Source organism: Aphis gossypii, chromosome 2 (assembly GCF_020184175.1).
Source record: "Aphis gossypii isolate Hap1 chromosome 2, ASM2018417v2, whole genome shotgun sequence".
Lineage (NCBI taxonomy): Eukaryota > Metazoa > Arthropoda > Insecta > Hemiptera > Aphididae > Aphis > Aphis gossypii.
Window position 1 is genome coordinate 68,066,650 of NC_065531.1, and position 23,822 is coordinate 68,090,471.

General features: G+C 27.4%; 1 protein-coding gene and 1 long non-coding RNA gene across 3 annotated transcripts in view; both read right to left on the bottom strand.

The window, feature by feature from the left end:
* LOC114122329 (zwei Ig domain protein zig-8-like) overlaps positions 1–23,822 on the bottom strand; it is a 356,252-nt gene that overhangs the window by 49,899 nt on the left and 282,531 nt on the right. The window lies entirely within an intron of this gene.
* LOC126550469 (uncharacterized) lies at positions 21,738–23,040 on the bottom strand. Its single transcript, XR_007604590.1, has 2 exons — positions 22,327–23,040; positions 21,738–22,266 (listed from the first exon to the last, which is right to left on the bottom strand). It is a non-coding gene; the product is annotated as an uncharacterized LOC126550469 (long non-coding RNA).

Sequence of the window (23,822 nt, forward strand, 5' to 3'; positions counted from 1 at the left end):
ATAATATAGGTATCTAACGCAAATTTCGTTCAATGGGATTATATTGATGCGTCGTATTGTTTTTTTGAATGATTATTGATTCAACGAAACAAATATATATATTTTTTAATTATACTTTATTTTTAATATTAAATTAATAACTGTATCATGCATATTAAGTTAGTGAAAAATATAATTATATATAAAAAAAAAACTAAAAATAAATATAGAATAAAACTTGGCAACGCAAAATTTCTTTTACATTAAAGCCTAAATTAATGACTTTTAAAGCTATAAAAGTGTTTCAATTGCCCAGTAATAATAGTTCTAACTTCTAATATAAAACGCCAATTAAACATTAGCTTTAGGTTTTAACTTTTTCATAATAATAAACGGTTGATTCTATAAACAAATCGATCATATAAAGCTAAACTCTATTCTATAAAGTATGTGAGATGGTTGCAAGACCGAATTAAATTTTCGAAAACGATTTCAGTGATTTTTTTCTTTCAGCGATTTCTTATATACACTTGAAATTAGTATTTAACTTCCAAAACTATATAAACATTTAGTATAGAAGAAAGCAAGATATAGGCAGGGCCAGACTAATAGAGAAACAAATAAATAGAGAGAAATATTGGTTGACCGGAAAAATTAATTTGCAAATACACACTCCCTCCTATTGTTCTACTTCGCCAACTGACTGACTTAATAAAATTATAACTCTTTATTTTGTAAAATAAATTCAAAATGACCGCCTGTCGAATTATAAGTTACAAAATCGATAGATTCGTCAGATTACACGCTTTATACTATAAAGTTAATCAACATAATATATGTGCCATTTGTCACAAACATAGGTCTTATTATTTATCGATATAAAAATATTGGTATTTTAATGTATTAAAATTTTAAGGTACCTATTTTGGTAATTTAATATTTTTGTTTTTCGAAAAATCGAGTTAATTATCAATAGGTATATATGTAGGAACAACGAGTTATGAATATTTAGGTATGCTATCTAAACAGCAGGTAGCCTTCTATCAGATTAGTTATTAAATTTTTCAACTTGAGTGCTTATATTATTATGTTTGTTTGATTTTTATTGATTTGTGTAATATTAGAAAATTTTTTTTGATTAACTAGGTATAACAATTATGTAAAATGCAAGGCCAGTTAAGATAGGAACATTAAGAAAATTGACGAAAAGAACGTAGAAACTAGTCATTTACGACATTATCTAAAACAATACAATATATTATGAAGATATATATATATATATATATCTACTGTAGAACGTAGTGTACACTATATAATATAATGCTGGAAAAGTAATTGTTTGGAATTTGCAGTAATTATGTTACAGTATGTGATTATTAACTTACCAGTGAGTGGTTGTTAGTAATCCGGAATGAGTTAGATGGATTAAAATACTTGAATTGTCCTAATTTCAGAGGATTTTACCGCACACTTAAGTTGAATGCACAAGTTCAAAATAGAATCAGGAGTAGTGTTATACGTTGTGTGTAATATGCATATATTTCATTGTTTCCAATTATTTTGACTTAAACAAAGAACACAAAAGACGGTGTAAGTTCTAGTACTTTACACATTTTGTTTCTTTTTTATGTATATTTTTACGATAATCTTTAAAATTTTACGATTATTGAAGATATTCAGAACATTTTCAATGTGTTGAATAGCTTGACATTTTTACACGAATGCAATATTACACTTTAACAACAATAATAAAAATCATAAATTACTTTTTTATTGTTATACCGATATAAGTAATTATTTTTAATTCAAGTAAATATTAGTATGAGTTATCAATATATCGAGATAAATGCACAATTTACTAGGTACTTATAATAATTCTGATATAAGTTCAAAACGAAAAACGCACCGAATAATTTATTATATTATAAATTTATAAAGCATAAGTTTTATTTATATACATTCATATATTTTATTTATGGCACACAAAATATTAATAACTATGATATCGTTCTTAGAAATGATCCATAATATTTACGTAATACATATTCTTTTGGTCTAACTATTTTATGTTAAAAAATGTGCTACTGCATCTTTTGAAATTCACCGAATTGTGCATATTTAATAAATATGTTCAATGGATCAAATAAACAACTATAAATATTTGTACAAGGAGAATATTTTAAATTTAAACAAAATAATTATCTCAAAATGTATTACTTGAACTTGACGTTTTTGTAAATAACAATTTTTAATTTACATGATATTTTTAAATTATCTTTAATTTTTTTGTAAATTATCATAGAATATTAAAAAAAAATATATATATCTTATGGTTTTTTTGAAATATTATATATATTTTTTTATTTCTAAAATGTAATACGTAGTTTTTTTTTTATTAAATATATTATACTTTAATTACGGGGATTTTTCGTTACGACATTATATTGAAATCTAGTACAGATGTACAAGAGAAATAAATTAATAAAATAAATTCTTCTATTTACAGTATAAATAACGATTGAATATAAATAACAAATATTTGTACTCGACATAACGGTCTAAATATATTATTCGTACACGGCACAGCATGCGTTTGTTTGCCTTGCACGGACGAGTAATTCATTTCGCGTATACGAGATAGACATAAAATCAATTATCGTAGATGTAGTATTTACGGGATTGGTTACATGAAGATCGGTTTGAGTAAATAATAAATAGAAGTATATTCTGATTCCGTTGCGGAAGTCATGCTATGATTGGTTATGTCATGTACTCGTGTGCATTTCGAGTAAATTTCATAATAATAATATATTATGGTAAATAATGATGATCTTAGTTATAATAATAAATATACTATATAGAGTATGTAATTATTATTTAGGTTTGTAAAGGAGAATGACAAGTAGTTATCCATATACAATTTAAAATCTAAATGTTGTAGTTAAAAATACTTTTTATAAATGCTTGTTATTATTATTATTATTTATTTATTTTTTTTTTAAACAAAATATAAGTATTTTTTTATATCAAAAAAACCAAATAATATACATTATATATGTGTATACTGTCATATTATTATATTATTAGGAATGGAAAATTAACATAATATACACGAAACATATTGTGTTACACGTAGTAAACCATAATGATATCATGACTAATGAGTAATATATTATATCCTTTGATTGGCGCATTGTATAGGCAATTTCGGTACATTACGGCGTAGTGGCTTTCTAACGGTATCCCTCGCGCTATTATCGGCACAAACGAATTGGAATAATAATATTATATTAATTCGCTATGATGACTGTAATGACATGTTAATTATCCATATGAGCACACGAGCGATACCAACTTCATAGAATTCAAATTGTGTGACAACGGCAGTGAGCGAATGTTTAAGCCATACCACACAGTAACCTATAAGTTTGCATACGTAATGAATACATTGCCTGCCAAGTTATTATAGAGACAGTTGTGGAAAATTATTTGATATCTAATTTCGACGTCGAATGAATACTACGATACATATTAGTTAAAAATTAAAATAGAACATTATTTCATAGCAAAAAAAGAGTATACATGTTCTTATAAAAGTGATCGGAAGTGCTGGTAAACATCGTTTTTAAAATGTGAAAAGTTATCAATTCATTCAAATTTAATTTTAAAACTTCTTTTATGATATTTTACACATTTTTTCTTGTTCTATTCTTTCATTTGCGAGAAAGAATACAATATTTTTAAAATGTTTAAGTTAAAATTTTAGAATACAGTTGGTATAAATAATTAAACATTAACATTTAAAGTTGAAAAATATATTTAGGACCAAAAGTATTTCAGACGATGATTGAATACATAGGTACCTAGTACGAATAAATTAACAACGTTCAAGATTTATAATGCAAATTTGTTATTGTTATTACTATTTTTATTCACAAGATTTAATAAATTATATGTTAAAACGAAGTTACTATAAAGGGTTATTCACTAAGCCTGTGGATTTTCCCCAATTTTGTATGACACGACTACATACGAATGGTTATTTAGGTAAATATTAGATTTATATAAGAATTATTATGTTCTCTTTCACTCAATATAATAATATTATACATGTATTTCCCACAATTTTTAAGAGTGTAGACATTAAATAAATTGTTTATAGGTATACATAAAAAAGTTATATGAGAGATTTGATGCAATAAAAAGAGCAGGCATTATTAGATATTTAATCGTCTATAAAAGTTTTGTAAGAAGTAGCTATAATATTAAACTATTAGCATTTTTTTATTTGTTAAAATTGTCTGAATAATAACTATTAAAAATAAAACTAAACAATTATTAAATGTATATACCTACATTTTATGATCTTTGGTTAACCATAATCATATATTATAGCCCGTCTAGTATTATTGACTATTATCTCTTTTGAATATTGATTTAAATACTTAAAAATTTTCGAATAATATTCAAATAATATTATATAAAAGGGGGGGGGGGGAATTATCTTTTGAAACAATAGAAGTTGGAACCACATCTCGCAGAACACCATTTAAGTGGTATGCGAATTATCAAAAATTTGAAATTAAACTGTTTACGTATATTGAACGATTCTAAAAATCATACTATAGAGAATAGCTGTATCAATGAAAAAGACAGTTGAGTATCCTTGATAAATTATTATATAAAATAAAATAAAATATATTATATTGTCTTAATATTGACACGTTTATTAATATTGAAAGATATGTCAATGTCTATTTAATTTAATAAAAACAGAAAAATAATATTAAACCATGGTTCAGTGTAAAATTTCTAATATACCTATCTACTTAATTGTATTTCACCATACTTAGGTATTATGAATTGAAATAAAATAATAATAATAATAAAAGCGATAATGCACAAAGAACGTTTAAATTAAGTACGAACAAAAAACGAAGAAGCAAGGAATTATTTATCCACCACGTTATAGAAAAAAAAATATTACATCAAAGAGTAATATTATAGTGTTATATATATTAAAATATATACATATAGTGGAAAGGAATAATCCAGATATGACAAACTATATACATACAAAAGTCTTTATAAACATAAATTGCGAAACGAAATGTTATCATAACATAATAATAAAAATAATAATAATAACGGCTGCAGTTCGGTACAACAGTGGTATGGAAAGAAAATTAGCCTTCAGCGTGTACGGAACAGAAAAATGTGAATGCATATATATAGGTACTCTAAACATAAAAAAAAAAAAAAAAAACAAAAAAAAAATAGAACGAATAAAATAAAAGATTACGATTTATGTTGTTTTTACAAGTTTTGTTCAGTCAATCTTTTGTGTATTATAATAAACGAGCGACTGGGAGAAAAAACACCGTGCAACTGTGTAAAGTACGATGTTTTCGACACGGGAGGGGAGAAAAATGAATACGATTACGGAGTCGGGTGACGACGACGAGAAGTGAAGGGAAATACAGCGCTCTGTTTTTCCTGTTTTAAATCAAAAACATGGCGGTGTTAAAAAAGTACACTCAAAACAATACATACGTGATTTAAAAATAATATTTAGGTTCTTAAAGATTTGCGTGTCATGGAGTTATATTATTATTTTAGCCATTTCTCATAGCTACTGAAGTCAGCTGAAGAACGCAAGTGATAAAAAAAAAAAAACCGCTCTATATAGAATTCATCTGCTTCCACCCCAGTAAGAGGTTAGGACAGATTTTGTGATGTTACAATATTTGAGAATTGACATATAATATTATGTTATATAGTGTGGACGGCAAATGCCGAAAGATCGGGCGCCATTGCTTGTGTTTAGTCTTTCAGGCGTACGAAAGATGTGCATTATATAAAAATACTGTATATTATGTAAACAAACTCTGTCCTTTTACAAAAATGTGTATATATATACTTATGTACATTGCACACATACACTCACATAGGAGTCGAGTGACATTTTATGCGGCTGATACGGGTTTGGCAGCAGGGTTAATGTGTATGTCAACGGATCGTCGTCGTGTGTCTTCGGCACACTCACTTTAGAGAAGAATCGCCGATAAGTGATCGAAGAACGATTGGTTAGAGTACGGGGAAGGGGTCTCGGGTTTTTGGTCACACGCGCCGCTCACGCACTTGGATGTACGCTTAAGGGATGAAGGACGAGGGTTTGCGATTTGCTGATATAGTTTTCCACCAAGTTACACCCTCTGGTCCACCGTCTCGTCCACCCACACACCTGACCATCACCGGAAAAACTAACCTAAAACGTTGCACGCACGGCTTTTACATAATGCCCCTCCTCCCCATGCGAGAACGGAATTACCTTTTAAACCGCGGGGCCGCTTTCGTTCATGCATATTCATGTGTAATAATAATATTAGGTCTGCGCGCACGATCGTTTTAGGATTACCGCGTGTTTTATCCGGCGGTATTGCAAATATCGTGGGCGTACAACAGAGGAGTTCGGTGGGTGAGCGGTGGTTGACGGGTAGAGGTCGATGACGAGGTGGAAGAGATCCATCAGTTTATATACATATATATATATATTCACACGGCAAGGGTTAGGTTATATAACTTCGCGTTATACGTATTATACAGAATGATGGGAGATGGGACCGCTTTCATATTATGTTTTGGCCAAAAGGACAAAGTTGCAAAACAAGAGCCTTAAGCATCATTCTATTATAGTATTATGTTGAATGGACGCGGTCATTTTGACGTTTGACAATATTATACGTATGTTAATAAGACACGTAAAATAAAATACAAATATATACGAGTAATAGTTGTATCAATAATAATATATATTTAATTCTCAAATTATTGTAATTATCTAATTTTTATTTAAGAATGCTGAGTATAATATTATGCATATGACTATATTATAAATTAACCTATTAAAAGATCGAAACTAAATAAAAAAAGAAACAATTGTAGTGATATACTATCGAGTTACTTGTTATGTATTATATAAAATCATACGTCGTATAATTTATTAGTATTATCTGTACTTGCAGCGATAACCCATTAAATTAAACCCATATTACACAATACAATGTTATTTATACACACAATAATACATGCAATTTAAAAAAGTTAGCGTGGACAAGACTTCGGATTCTTGAACAATAGATTTATACACCACAAAAAAAAAAAAAAAAATATTTGATGATGCATACATTAAAAAATGTTTTGAACTAGGGTATACGAGATGTAAGATAAACTTATTTAAAAACAAAAAGTTATTTGAAAAAAGAACAGAAAAAAAATGAATGTTAAAATAATGACGAACAAAATATTATAGACTAATGCTATACTACTACAATAATACTTATGACTTTGTGTGCTATATTTGATATACAACACAGATTATTACTTGTCGTTAGAAATTAAATAAAAACAGAATAAAAAAAAAAAAAATAATAATACAATATTGTTAAATATTATGAGCTTTATAGTGTGTTAAATCAGTAAAAGTATGTGTTAATAAAATATAATAAAGTGTTATACGATCGTGTAGAGTTTATTATTATTGTTATAACATAACTCCTTTGGTGTTTCTTCGTATTTATTTTCACGAATTGTTCAAACTAAACAGATAACGAAATCGTCTGAGATGAAAATAATTGACTATTATACGATGCCATTTTGTATATTGAAATGATAATGTACCCGCCGAAATGTTATTGCATGACGCGACAGAGACATTCTGATTTCGGGTTTGTAATTTTTATCCTTTGACTGGAGAATTTCAAATATTATTCTTCTTCAATAAACAAACACATCAAAATAATACAATACAACCATTTATTTTATTAACATACGATAAAATGTTACTTTAAAAGAAATCAATTTCAAATTCGCATATAAAGTAGCTTTTCTTGAATAGATATATATTATTTTATTTTTATTTTTAAAAAACAAATGATCAACTTCAGATGTTTAGAAAAATATAATTTAATCCATTGTAATTTATTCATGTTTGTAGAATTAATATAATTAATTGATTCTGCAATATACATGATCCAAAATTAATTTTACATCCATTTGATGATGTAAAATATAATAAAATAAATATGATATAATAAATTAAAAGTATTGTATTATAGTATATTATTATAAATAAATATATTTTTTTTTTTACTTTTTTGAATAATTATAACATTTATTTTCAATTTCATATTCTTAAGTGGAAAATAATATTTCGATTATAAAAGTCAAATTTTGGGTCATCAGTGTATTGGTTTTGCTCTACACTTTTCATCAATTTATCGTTTTTTATTTTAAAATGTATTAAAAACCCATATTTATGAAATGTTTGCAAAATAAGTATAGGTTCTCATTTTTTTTTTTTTTTTGAAATTGACACCCAAAACATTGTAAAAATATAAACTTATGACAATGTATTGAAAATACATATTAAAAATATGAATAACGCACGAGAAGTAGTTTGATCAATAGTAGGTTAATCATTATAATTTTCGAAATCATGGATGATGATGATACAATAGTATCAAAGTTTGAGTAAACAAAAAGTAAAATTTAATTTTTTAATTTACTGTTTAATATCAAATGTTACATTACACCAAGGAAATGTTTGAGTATCTATCAAACGTTAGATATTACGATTTTATGTATGTAGTTGTAAGTACGTTATATGGCTTTTAATTAAAAAATTAAATTGAACTATAATCGAACACACCGAAATTTGAAGAACAATGTTTAAGTCCCTGCTATTATACTTTTTTATTATGAATAATCTGTATCATTTGTCTACGTACTTTAGGAAACCGATTTTCTTTTTAAGCCGTTTGTTTAAAATGTTTACGTAATTTAAAATTAGATTTTAGCAAACCATTATTAGTAATTTTTATTTTTAAAGAAATTATGTTACGACCGACCCTTGTTTTGTTCCCCTTAGGAACGTTAGTAGTATAATGGTCTTAATTTAACGATATTGTAAATGGTTAATTTTAAAAGGCATTTTTAATAGCCTTGGGATGTAGAGGTATATGTGTCCGGTACAATCCCATATAATGTCCATTTATTGATATTTTCGTACTCCTAAAATCATGTACCGATTGGTTTTATTATATAAGATAATAATTATTATAAAATTAAGTAATTACGGTTTGTTTTATTTTATTTATTACGACAATTATTACTAAACTAATTTTGAAAAAACACCTTTTCGCGTTTTTATTTATGTAAATTAGTTTCATTCTAAGTATCATTTGTCACGGACATCGTGCGAGCAATTAAATTAATAATATTATGTACGCGAGTTAACAAATAAATCGTTATCACTGCATCATCTATACGCACATAATATAATATTATATTAACTATTATAATAAAAAAAAAGGAAGAGGATTTTATTTCGTACGTAGAAAATAAAATTGCATAATATATATTATTTTCGCGTACAAGAACTACGGCCACGGTAGTTCTCCGTAGGTCAAAAATACATTATGTAAAGTACATATAATAATTTGTTTAGATTATTCCGTCGGCGCATTTATATACGGTAAACGAAAACGACAATGTAAGTCAGACGAAAAAACGAGGATTTACATAATATTATTATGTTATGTGCGTAGTAAACAGTAATACAAATTTACACTACAATTTGTATAATACCATGGTATATACTCATACGTACATAGATGACATGCGAAGTGTTTAGGTGCCTAATTTACGATTTTTAATTCGACAATCGGAATCGTTATTCGTATGTGTATGATATTTTATTAGACCTTATAATATCGTTTTATATAGATAATATTTAATATTGGGATTGTTGCAGTCACTCATTAGTCGCTTTATTGTCGATATTATTACCATGAAAACATTCTAGTCTTGTAATATGCTGACTTATATAAAATAATCGAATTTTATAAGCTGCAGCAAACAAATGTACCCTTCATCATTTACCGCTTTATCGTGTGAGTTTATTTTTCATGCATATATTATACTTAATTAATTTTTAAGATCTAAATACGATGATATAGTATTTAAGTCGTTTAAAAAACTTTCTCAGTGTGGTTTATTACACTATAGTAGGTATCTAAGTTTTGAAATTATTCTGACCAATACTATTGTTTTGCAAAATAATAATATAATACTGTTTTTCGATAAGAGTTAAGGAAGCGCCGTGAGCCAGATTTTATTCACAATACTATCAAATAATGACATAAAATGATATACGTAATGTTAACATAGTAGTATTTAAATTTCTTTTTTTTTTTGTTATTACTTAATGTCCACAAAGTAGTATAGCGATAGTATAAATAATATAATATTATTTTAACTGCGAATTGTAAAAGCTGTATAATATAATGTTGTTAACATGATCGAAATTCGATTAACTTAAACTCGGACAAAAATACAGTATACTCGCTTATTTAAGAACATTATTATTTTTGTAAGAAAATACTAGTTTATCGAGTGTATGTAAATATTATACTAAGTTTGTTTCGAAGATTATTTTTAATATTAAACAAACTTAGTAGCACCACATTGACTCACATCATATTATTATACGTATATATAGGAACAAAATAATATAGAAAAACCGACTCAACTTTGAACCAATTAATATTTTCTTTCATCTCGTCAGAACCATAACAAGATATGCCATAAGCGTTTGTACTTTTTCCCGTTTATTTTTTCCCATTTCATACCTTGCGGGGAAGGAGGAAATGATAATTAACCCTATTTAAAACAACAAACTCGCATGATTTAAATATGCACAACGCAGAGTTGACTTTATCTCTAAGAAATATTTTTTCGTCCGCTCATAACTGCACTGTCGTCACGATGAGTGTCGTTTTGAGTGCTGCACTTGATCGCAGAGATATATAATTATAATACAGTGCGCTGCAATGAGTTCATTACAAAAACGTTTTTTTCGAAATCTCACCGCCACCGCACGTGTGAAAGCGTACATTAATTAAATTTGCCTCTCGAGAAATTATCGGGAATAAAAGCCTTTTTTGTGGTTATTCGTTCTCCTGTAAGAACTTTTTTCATTTTTTTTCCGACTAATATCTGTAAAGTTCTTTCGTTTGGCTTCTATAATGTTATGGACATAGATGATCATTAGATTTTATGAATAAAACTCAATGATTATACTATCTCTAAATACGAGTACATGAGGAATTTCAATCAAAAAGTATGTTATTATTAGTGTTATTATTGTTACGAGAATAAAAGTATAAGACTATAATACGTAGGTATATCATGAAATTATAAATTTATAGAGTTTTTCGCTGCCATCAATACGTGAAATATGTAATCGTATTTGAATAAGAAATTCACCGAGGCTTATCTCGTACGTGCGTTTAGGACTATACTGCATCGAATCGATTTTTTACACAAATAAAATAAACCTGATAAACAGGTAAACAATTGCTGTATTAAATCAACAACGCGCACATACTCGCATGCGAGTACATAGAGTTAAATATTCTAGAAACGTAAAATATTGAAAATAATATTATTATCGTGAATCATAACGTTATAATAGTAAGAAAAATTTCGTGGGTTATCATAATACACAATTATTTATAATGTATAGCATACGCGGAACGATTCATAAAGACCATAAGCGCAACGGCATTAATCGTTATAGCCGGTCTGTTGGATTAGATAGATATCATACCTATGATCTTGATCCGATGCATCACACCATATATGTATAATGACATAATATAAAAATGTACAAGATTTGCTTACTTTGCAGAGTTGAAACAATTAAAATATAAAAAACAATATATTTCATGACGCACGGCAATGAGTTTTGAAGATTTAAAGACCTAACCTTTTCGTTTTTGCAATTAAAAACTTCCTATACGTATGTTAACATTTTATGTACTCTATGATTTTAACATATCGAATTGCATATTCTTGCAAAATTTTTTTTTTCTTATTAATTTTTGTCCATAAAAATATACCGGTAATTTCTGGTAACGTTTCAGTTCGCAAAAAAAAAAAAAAATGATGAGATTTAAGTTGTCACGTTTAATGTATGAATATATTTTGAAATTCAAAACACATTATTATTTATATCCACCCACCAAGACGAATTTAAATTTTAAATAGTAATGTTAAGTCTGCATAGAGAATATACAATCACTGCCGGTTAGAGGATTATAATATTATATTATATTACTATGGTCGGCGGCTGTGAGTAACGAACGCTGTAGTTTAAACAAAGTGCGGGAACCCGATATATTAGACGAATCAATTACGTCATCAAATTATTACTACTAAATAACTACTACTTAAAATTATATTGTATGTCATGTGAATTGCAAGTCTGGTAGAATATATGTGTTTTTATGTTATGCATGTAAATAATATATGGCAGAATAATTTATATATATATATTATATAATATATATACTATATAGTCTAGCTTTGATTTAGATACCAACATATAATTATATAATTTGAAAATACACCCAGATATAATGATTCGACAAGGTACTACTAACAATAGCAGTAGTAGTAAGTAATCGATTACTTAATTGTAATACTGTTAAAACATCGTGTAGGTACGTTGACACAATTATATTTTATTGATAAGAAAAAATAGATAAACTCAATGAAACAGAGAGAAAATTATCAATGACGAATTTATATATAATTTTAGGATTTAAAAAAAATAATTTGTAACTTTAAAAATAGATAATTTTGGTAAAATTGTACTAGTACGAAATGCGTTTTAATGCACGTTTGTTGGTAAAAATACTATTGATATTATGTTAATTTAAAGTATGTAATAATATAATAATAAGTCCAATATTGGAAAAGTTATATTAAATCTTACGAAAATAGTTCATATTTATTTGTAAAAATATTATATAATACGAATACATGTTTAAATTTGTGGCCATATAATATTAGACATCGCACAATAATCAAATGTTTCGGATTTATTTTTATGCACAGATATAAAATAATTTTATTCACATACCTAATACGTATCCAACCATGCACCGTAATGTATTTGTTATTAAATATATCATAATATTCTGTTTGAGCAATTTGGAGGGATAAAAGAAAAATTATTACGATTTTCTTGTCGTAAATACGTCTATGCATAATATGCATAATATAATATATCATTCGATCCTCAGTAAATTATTTAAGGGTACTGCACCGCGTATACACATTTCGAGCAAAGCGGGCCAGCCATTGGTTTTTACGACTTAAGATTTAGAAAATTGGACTTAAATTTTTTGGAAATTTTCGTGATAGTTTAAACTCATAAAAATACATTCTTCATGATGTTTATGATCAAAAGTACTGATACATGTATATTATATGATTGCAATTAGTATTTGTTCATAGTCGCCTGCAGTAATATAAATATATAAAAGCATTTGTTAAACAATATAGAATTACGTCGGAAAATTAAATCCCTGAATGGCTATATAACAATATACGAAACGACAAAATACAACGCTATCAACGCCCATGACGCAATACTATTGTGTACTTTCATTTCTCTAACAACAAAAACAATAATAATAATAATTAGATATGATATTATACCGAACAATTTATTATATTAGATGTAAAATCCACCCTATCGTGACGGTTCTAATCCGTTACCAAATTAAATATTTCATGTTCAACTCTAATTTGAAAGAAAAATGGTCCGTTTTTCGCCCTTAATTCCATTAGTTTGTTCTTTCGACATTCTACGCACCGCCGCACCGAACACAAAGTTTGCCCGGCCAAAGACAGGGTTAACGTAAAATTGTATATTCAATGATTCGTGCATCAATAAACTATGAGTTTCTCATCGAATTACAAAACAATAAGTGTATTTTTATTATTTTTAAGTAGTGCGTTGTTTATTTAACATTTAACTAACAATTTATATTTCGATGAATTAATCGAACAAAATATCTTTACAAAATAACCCCTCTTGTATGTACCTACAAGCTACAAGTGAAGTGCACACGAAACTTTTTTTTAACTTTGACTGTGTACACTGTACACGTACCTACGTATGTATATAGACTGTTGTTAAATACCTTACAACAAACACAAAAAACTGTTGTCAAGTTTGGCTGATTTGGGGGTCACATTGAACGCGATAAACAAACTTTTACATGTAGAATAAAAACCCAAACAATCTAAAACGAAAATATTGTTTGGAGTAAAATCAGTACCGTTTGTCAAACAGAATTCAACATAAAGTTCTTTTCATAATATATATATATATTTTACAACGGAATCAATGCATAATAATTAAACATACCTATTGTGAAACAATATGGTTAGGTATAGTTTTTTATTATTATAATATGTATTATAGGGTATTGTTACTTAGAACTTAGAAGCAAGTTTAAATGTAACACATTGTCCTGGTATACTCTAAAATAGATGTATAATTTAATTATTTGTACTCGAGTAAATGGTTAATGGATTAAAATAAAGAAATAACGTGTAATTATTATTTTTTCACTGATATACCTATAAACACTATAAAATATACTGAGTTTTAAACATTGAGAAATATTCATTATAAACCCAAGCAATAATAATGATATAATTAAAATGGTATTGACGTTATCCTACGATATCTATTTTAATGGACGCGAATCCCGAATTTTAGAAAACCAACGTCTACTGAAAATGTTATAATTTAGTTTTGGAACTTATTTCATTGCAGCAGGCATACGTTTATGGAGAATTTTTAATAATATTAAATATTGAACCAAATCAACAGTAGTTATATAAATGTTTTTTATTATAATAACATGTACCATAAATATTATTGATTATCAAGATGTTAAACATCCCGATTCTTGGGAAAGTATTTAGTATAAGTGGTTTTATGAGAAAAAAATTTTGTAATTTTAACCTAGATGGAATTTATTTGTTCATTATTTATTTCTATATTTCATTTTATTATTATTATTATTAAAGACAATAACATTTTTTGACCGTATTATATTAATCCCATAAATGAAATTGCGTTGACTTCATTTAAATGACAATTCAAATAAATTACACTTTATTTTTTTAATTTCCATAATCCATTACGTACCTAGTAATAATAATAATAATAAAAAAAATAAACAACTAAGCATAATATCTGAAACTGAGCTTCAACAAAGCCTGTTGGTTTTTCTTTAGTAAAAAAAAATATATCTGTATGATAAACAAAAAAAAAAAAAAGTAAATGGAAATATGATCGAAAGACAAAAGCATACATAGCTGCCGTATTATTAAAGTATTACTATACCTATACAATGATAAATGGACAATATTGATATCGTATACATATAAATAGACGTTTTATCGACAATCAATTCATGTACAATATATTATCAGTACTGTTTTTCTCGCAGCTGGCGAAGACGATGACATAATGACTTACAAATCAATAGTCTATAATATTATAGTATATACCTATTATGCTACAATTAGGATAGAGATCCAGTTTATTTTCTGTGTCCATTTAATGCTCTAAACATTTAAGGGCCCTATTATTATTCTCTAGATAATCGTATTTTCAGTTAAAATCTATTCATTCTAATTCCGACGGTACGTTGGAACGCCTATCCCGGTTTCATTCTGAAAAAAAAATATTCTCTCTGTAACGGGTACTGAACCACATTTTTAATTTTCTCCCTTGAATTGTAATAAAATATGCAGATTAAAAATGTAAAATTAAAACAATTAATCGACTAAAAATAATTATTTCAGAAATGTACAGAGGCTCGGTCGTTTCCTTGAATTTAAAATTATGGTGAATTCGACTGTTATTTCAGAGTCAAAATCGAAATCAGAATAGTTATGGTGTGCGTCATGTTGATACTTAGACCGTTTGTTTGAATGAAAAAAAAAAAATAATTTTTCGTGGTCACAGAATATATTGTTGACATATGCAGCAGCCAGGTACGCCTAAAATATATTCGCATAAGTTAAATATACACATATATCAGCTGTATTATACATATCACACTATTGATAATTTACGACTAACACAGCGACACGACCGACGACTGAACGCATGTGAAGTTGCTTAGAATCTAGTCGTTGCGGGGCCCCTTAATAATTAGTTTTCGTTCTTTTGAGTAATTTATTAGTGTGTACAATAACGTTTACAATGGCTTAACATTATTCCGGCATTTAAGAGTATATTTCACGAATGACTCGGTCCCGGTGCGCATAGTGTTTTGAAAGATACACACAGTTACACACGAATAAAATTTTTTTTAAAGAACTATATAATAACACAACAATAATATAGTAGTTGTCGTTTTTTTTTTTATGATTATTATTGTTGTTGTAATACAACGAATACCCGGTAGTCGAGTATGTATATAGGTACATATTAGTATTATACCTATATGTAATATGTATACAGTTTGGGTTGCAGACTAATAATGACGTTTACGGCGTCGGCGGAAAATAAAAATAAAAACGTAAAAACAAGGAGAAAAAATAAGAGGAAGAGAACGGAATTTTAGAAGCTCCGGGCCAAAAAGCGCAGCCAATAAAAACATTAATACTTATATCACATATACATATATACGTGTACCTATAACGTAACGTACACACACATATAATACGCGGTCACGAGAGGACGCAATAGTAGACCCTCCGGCTTACCGTATCATACAACCACTACCGCTATTACCAATGCTACCACTGCTACCATTATATTTGTATATACATGTGTATTATATACACACATACACTATTATCCACTTGAACGTGTGCGTTTCTGTGAGATAATAAGAAACGAAAACGAGAAAGAAAAAAAAGTCGCTCTCTCTTTTGTGCCACGCGGTACACTCGTCGTGTCTCCACTTCGCAGCTTACGCCTCCTCTTTATCCTTTTATTCCTTTCCCCGGCCTACCCTCGCGCCGCGTAAAATACACACGCATAGGTATTCCGCTTTTGTCCTGCACCTGCAAAGCACGAACGGAGGAAACCCATTACATACGCGCACAAGCGCTTATCCTACAAAGTCTATATGCGCAGGTACCTCTACCCGACAAACGCCTTGTCTTTCGCATGTATATAATAATATAGTATCGTACATATATATGGAGTCATACGCGCGATCTACGACACGTTGACAAAATTTATAGTAGCATATATATTATATTATAACTTTATTGCTGTTATATTATGTCATCATTCAAAAAGTAGTAAAATGGTATAACTGCAACTTGCAAGTCACTTCATACAGATATTAGACTGTATGTATAATACGTCATATTTTAATCGTGGATGCGAATTGAATGTATAAAATAAATAATTTATTATGTTAAGAACATCTATAAATAATGTACAAATAAAATGTACGAAAAAGCACATTATTTAAAATGAAAAAGCAAAATTATTTATCAACATAAATTAAAAAATATTTATGAAATCTTGTAGATGTCAGGAACACAGTTATTTTTTCAAATTGATTCATCTGGAATATTTTGCTTCGTAGTTATTTGATTAAAAATTCTATAGATGATTTATTGTAAATTTTTTTTTCATATCAACGCGTAGAACACATAATATTTGTCTTCGTGAAAAAGTAATTTTTTAATAATATTAGAAACAAGTGGTTCTATGGAGTTTAATGAAGACAATTTATCATTGTAATTTTTAATATGTCTAATTGAATTAACACTACTGTTATATATTACTGAAATGTATCGGATCACTCAAATGTTGCACAATATGCATATAGTATAGATTAATCGGTATTATAATATTTTAAATTTGAAGATACATTTAGTAACTATTAGCTAAAATTTCATATTTATAAGTTTGAAATTTTGATAAAAATAAACACATTGTCATTTGATATAAGAAACGGAAATAATAAATGAAATAATGAACCAATTTTCAATCTACTTAACTTCAATAGATTATAATATTAAAACTATCTAACCAAGGAGATTTTTCATATTTAAATAAAAATAAAATTATTTTTTAATACTATACTTTCAAAATTCTTGAGATAAGTTTGTGTTACTTAAATGGTTACACAAACATTACAAACATTTATTTTCAAATGATTCTTTCATTTTTCAATTAATGGTAGATTATTTATTAGGTAATTTATAAGAACATTTTCAATATACCAGAACTGCAATTCGACGAATATTTTTTGAGTTATATAACTTTGTATACTAATAGATCCATGATTATGGGCTTGAAAAATAACACGGTGGTCACGGTACTTTGTAAATTTTAGTAATTATATTAATCAATTGTTATTTATTATTTTTCAAAATAGTTCAAATACAATTATTTATAAATATTAGATCAGTATTACTTCTATTTTACTTTTGTACACCAATTGTTCAGGATTGTTTTTTTAGCATAAATATTTTAATAGCTAAGAATCTACTCGTTAAAATATTGAATTAGATAGGTACGGTTAACTTTTTCATTATATATCCAAAAAATAATACACAGTAAAAAAAGGGAGTGGGATTCATTTGAAAAAAAAAAAAAACGTTTATATTACCATAAAAAATTCTCAAGAAGTATAAAAAATAATCCTAAGAATTTAAAAATATGACCATAATATTTATTTGATAATTCTAAAAATCAGAATTTGAATAAATATATTATAAAGGAACAATGGGGATGAATGTGCTTTGTGAATTACTCTGTATATAAAGAATTTATTTAGGACCATACAAGTAGAGAGAGTATAATATTATTATTGTATAGTCAAACACACGATGTCGAATATTATTATATTACCCGATTTATTATATTTTTATCCGATACGATGGTAATAACAATATAATATCTGCACGCGCCATGACTGCTGCAGCAACTTATTGTACGCAATATTTTATTCGTCCGTGACCATGGTACATAAATTATAATGTGACGTGTCATTTCACCTTCGTGGTGTACACATAAATTCCGTAATAATATATTATATCATATGCGATTTACATACATCTGTAAAACGCGACTATACAACGGACGTCTTATTGAAAATGATATGTCGGGGCTGTTGGACCTTTGAACAATACTAAGTATAGATATTCTAAAGTATTGTGAGTAGCATTGCAAGCAATTGATTCGCTTTTGTTATTGGTTACTTTCAGTATTATTCAGTTTAATTATTTTAAGTATGATTTTAATTTACAACGATTGTAATAATAATTTAATAAGTAAAATTATTAAAATACGAAAATCGTAAATCAAATAGATGGTATGGATTTAGTATTTTCTATAAAAGGCATATACCAAGATTAACTGAAAGTATTTAAACTTTAAAATGTTCAAGTTAAATTACATTTTAAATAAACTTGAGATGATTATAATATTATTGAAATAAAGGAGAAACTCAACGCGTACGTTTGAAAAATAACTACACTACTCATTTTTTGTCATAATTGCACATAATATACCTAATAAACATAAATAATACAATAAACGCTTTTATTTAATTTTTGATATCACGATTTTTATATTATCTTAGTGTAAGTAATATTTTAAAATATTAAAAGTTCTTTCCTACATTTTAAACAACATAGACTCTGCAGGAACGCTATCGAGTGGCCTATATATTGTTGGAGTAGTGGTTGGCGGAATGGAGATTCACCTATACAATTAAAGTCGACGTTTCCTAAATTGTCGTCATCTACGGTCGCTTATTAGGAGACTTGGCCACTCGGTCATTACAATATGTACTATTATGTAAATTAATAAAACACCCTACTAGCTATTTAGCCACTTTAATATAACATAATTTATCATAACTAAGTTCAAATTGAACGAGGGCGAACTAAACTTTTACTTCCGTTATGTTTTTTGTTTATGTATGTTATAGGCACCATCGTGTGCTACATATACAGCTACTTTTGCACGGTAAACACTTAAATGTATGTGTTCCTATATCCGCGGGTGAATGTATGATATTAGGTATATTCTCTTCTCAACTCTCGTCTAACGATTATAAGCACCAAGTTCGTGAATATTATATATATTATGTTCTTAAACGGATTACTTGGGAAACTTTGTTCAACAATTAAATTATTTAGGGTTGTATAGCTGAGTATCATGTATAGCCTAATATCTGTCGAAAAGTGTATTTTAGACGGACATTACACTGTAAATGATAATAATAATATGATATAGTATATTGATCTCTGGTATAGTGAAATATTTTCGAGCGGGTCGTAAGTAAACGTTCTCCAAAATCGCCTAATATATATAAGTCGTAATAATGTATTTTTTTATTTAGGTACTCGGTGAGAAAAAACGGCCCTCTCGTATGTATGGTTTATACGTTTTGCTCGTGATTTACGGTTTATATTACTTATACGCTAAAAATACGTTAAAAAAGCGAAATAATTTATCGTGCACGACGACCCAACAAAGTCACTCAATCGATTCAATTTCAAAGTCAGATCGACGTAACAATTCTACAGATTGCGGTGATTTGAATTCTCTGTTTTATTCGTCTGATGAGAGGAAAAACGGTGTTGGATGGTTCATGTAGAAGAATTTTCAAATTCAAACACGTAAACTGTTCATCCTGGTCCATCAATTAACAGTTAACTTGAAGACAAATGCTGTTACATAAAAATAAAAACGTCTGCTCTGATTCCGAGATGGGCTGATTACGCGTTATTATATTATACTGATAAATCGACATTTTTTAAATACCACCTAGAAAAATACTGCTTTTTTATTCTGTTATTCTACGTATATATTACTTACATAATATAATCAAAATTACTTATTGTAGCTATACATTTTTATTTTTAAAAATATATTTTTTTTAAATACAATAATTGATTTATTCATTATCTTGGCTGGTATTTTGAATTTATCAAGTTAATTTTATAAACAACAGTGTACATCAAACAGTTCTACAATTAATATGGTACAACAACATAAAAACGTGTTGTATTACCATTAAAAATATATATTTAATTTGTGGCTATTTTAATATATTCGATGACATCTATAGTGTTTTGTTTTTTACCGGAAATAGAAAAATAAATACAAATGTTCTAAATACAAAAGTAGATATAATAGAATGCAAGAGCATTAATAATATTACATTTTTACCAGCACTATAATTACTACATCCGTAAAATGGCGAGAAAGAGTAGTACCTAATTAAACAGCATACTATACAAAAAACGCAAGCTACGTGTTTTTACTTGACGCCCAAACTCGATATTTTTATTTTATTTTCCATTTAATAAAATAAAAGCATCTTGGTTACGTGGGAAATCAGTTTTACCCACCAGCACCCATAATCACAAACATATTATAATGTGAAGATCAATAATATTGTTTTGCGTGTCGTAGGTTCAGGTTAAACTACATAGATGTTTCTATTAAATTGCTCGCGGCCGAACAGGAAACGGGATTATTGTTTCGGTTCTTATAACAGTTATAACAACATAAGAACGGCACGAAACAATAAGTATACGACTAATATAGTGGAATAAAATAAACGCAATAATATAAACGTTAAGACCTGCTGTGTAAAATAACAGAATTGACTATTGCATTGATGAATGTAAAATACAATTTAATTCAAACTAAACAAGGACTCTAAAAATAGGTGAAATCGATGATAAAAAAAAAATTTTCCACTTTATAATTAGAAAGAAAAATTCGATTTAAAATACGAATACCTAGAATTTTCGCGTAAAAAAACATAAATAAATGTTTATATTTTAACTCCGATTCAAAAAAAAAAAAAATATCCGATAGATATTATACATTAACGATTTTCAAAAATTATATTAAAACAAATAAGATAAAAATATACACAATTTGATACAACGCATTACGTGAATCCAGCAATATATATTTTTGATCATTGTATTATTTATTGAAAACTGATTAAAATACTTTGACGGTACAAACATAAAGCGTACGCTTGAACGATTGGAATTGGATTGAAAAACGTGAACTGAAATCCTAGTTCATATATTGTATTATAATATGATTGAATGTGTAGAAGATCGTGTGTATGGCATTGCACACGCGTCATACGACTGACAAAACGCAGAACTTAATATTTTAAACTGCTCACCCGCCTGGTCTGTATACGCCCGCGTGCAGCGTGTATACTCGTACGTTTCATTTTTATGTCGGATTCGAACGTTTTCGGCTTCTCGGTTCCTTTTATATATATATATGTATTATTTCATTTCCTAGTATTTTCGCAGAATAACACGCGGGAATCCGGCAAAAGGATATTTTATTTTTATGCCATTGTGATGTTGATAATTTGGTTTAGCCATCAACTATAGTTTGTAGAGAGGATTTTTTATTTTAAGTTTGTCAAAACGCCGACCAAGTCTTACTGTATATTACGACTGCTGCTGCTGCTGTTGCTGCTGTGCGTTGAGTGTCTATTGTTCTGTCGGTTTTCAATGTTTCTACGACGAAATGTTTCGTTGAATAAACGCTACAATTGGCCGTACTCCGCTGGTTTTAGAATTTTATTACGATTTCAAATACGGCCGTTTGCGTAAGAGTATATATTTTTTCTAGCACAAGAAATACGTTGTCTACAGAATTTATGTTTTCAGTTTTCTATAGATCAATCTTGTGTTTTTTCTTACGTGTGCTGTAAGTTATTTTAAAACTTTGCTAAATTCGGGACAAATAGTTAGTACATATTATTATATTTTGTTTTCATCTTTTTTCCCCCAAAATTAAAACCCTTTCGTTATGTTTGTTTGTTTGTTGAAACATTATGTGATTTCCGCGTTGCTATCCAAAATTGAATTCTGTTCCGAAAACATATTATAAACCCTATAGTTATTGAGTTATGATATTTTTTCTTTTCATTTCGTATACTATACTTATGATAATTATTATTATATACCTGCGAGTATTAACTTTTCCAAAACTGTATTAAATATTTAAGTCAAATAACGATATTTAAATTACCGTGTAGACTTATGTATTGTGAGCTTAATATATAATTCGGTTTAAAACCACAAACAATAACCAGCAGGTAAGTATTTAATATAAATAATAAACATCTTAAGATATCTAAAGATAAAACTATACTAAAATATATTAAAACGTTATCCATTTAAAATGTAATTACTATGTTGTTTATATTTATAATATCACAATATACGATTATATTATATCTCACAAATAAATATACATTTAAGACCATTTTTATTGGATCCGATAATTAACCAATATTGTTGGGAAAATACTCGATTTAAATTTTGATTTGGTTTCAAAGACGTAGTTACTTAGATAAAACATTAAAGATAATCAAATCATTGTATAAATGTTTAATATTTAAACTGAAAAACTAACGAGATAGCATAATATTATAATATTATATTGCAATATAATATACATTAAATTATGATAGTTACAAATCTTACAAATCACTCTTATAATTATACCTCTACGTATATATACTAACTTTGATTATATTTTAATAAATACAAATATTCGTCTATGCAATTAATAGCTGTAAGTTATTCTACTAAAAAGATATAATAGTTATAATACAATACTTTTATCCAATTAAGTCTTTAATTAAATAACCTTAAGTTATTTTGATCATGTGATCAAATTTTAATTGGGTAGTAAATTTTATCAGGATTTGGTAATGTATAGTATAATTAAGTAAATTGAAAATCCATGTTTATTTTATTTTTTAGTTTACCTCCAAAAAGTATGCATTGTTTAAATAAATAGCACAGATAAAAATAAACTATAGTTATATATTGATATAAATACATTGTATAATTGTATAATTAAAAACGATTTTTTTTTTGTTTAAAATAATAACAGTTGAATAAAATTATGAAAAATAAAACAAAAG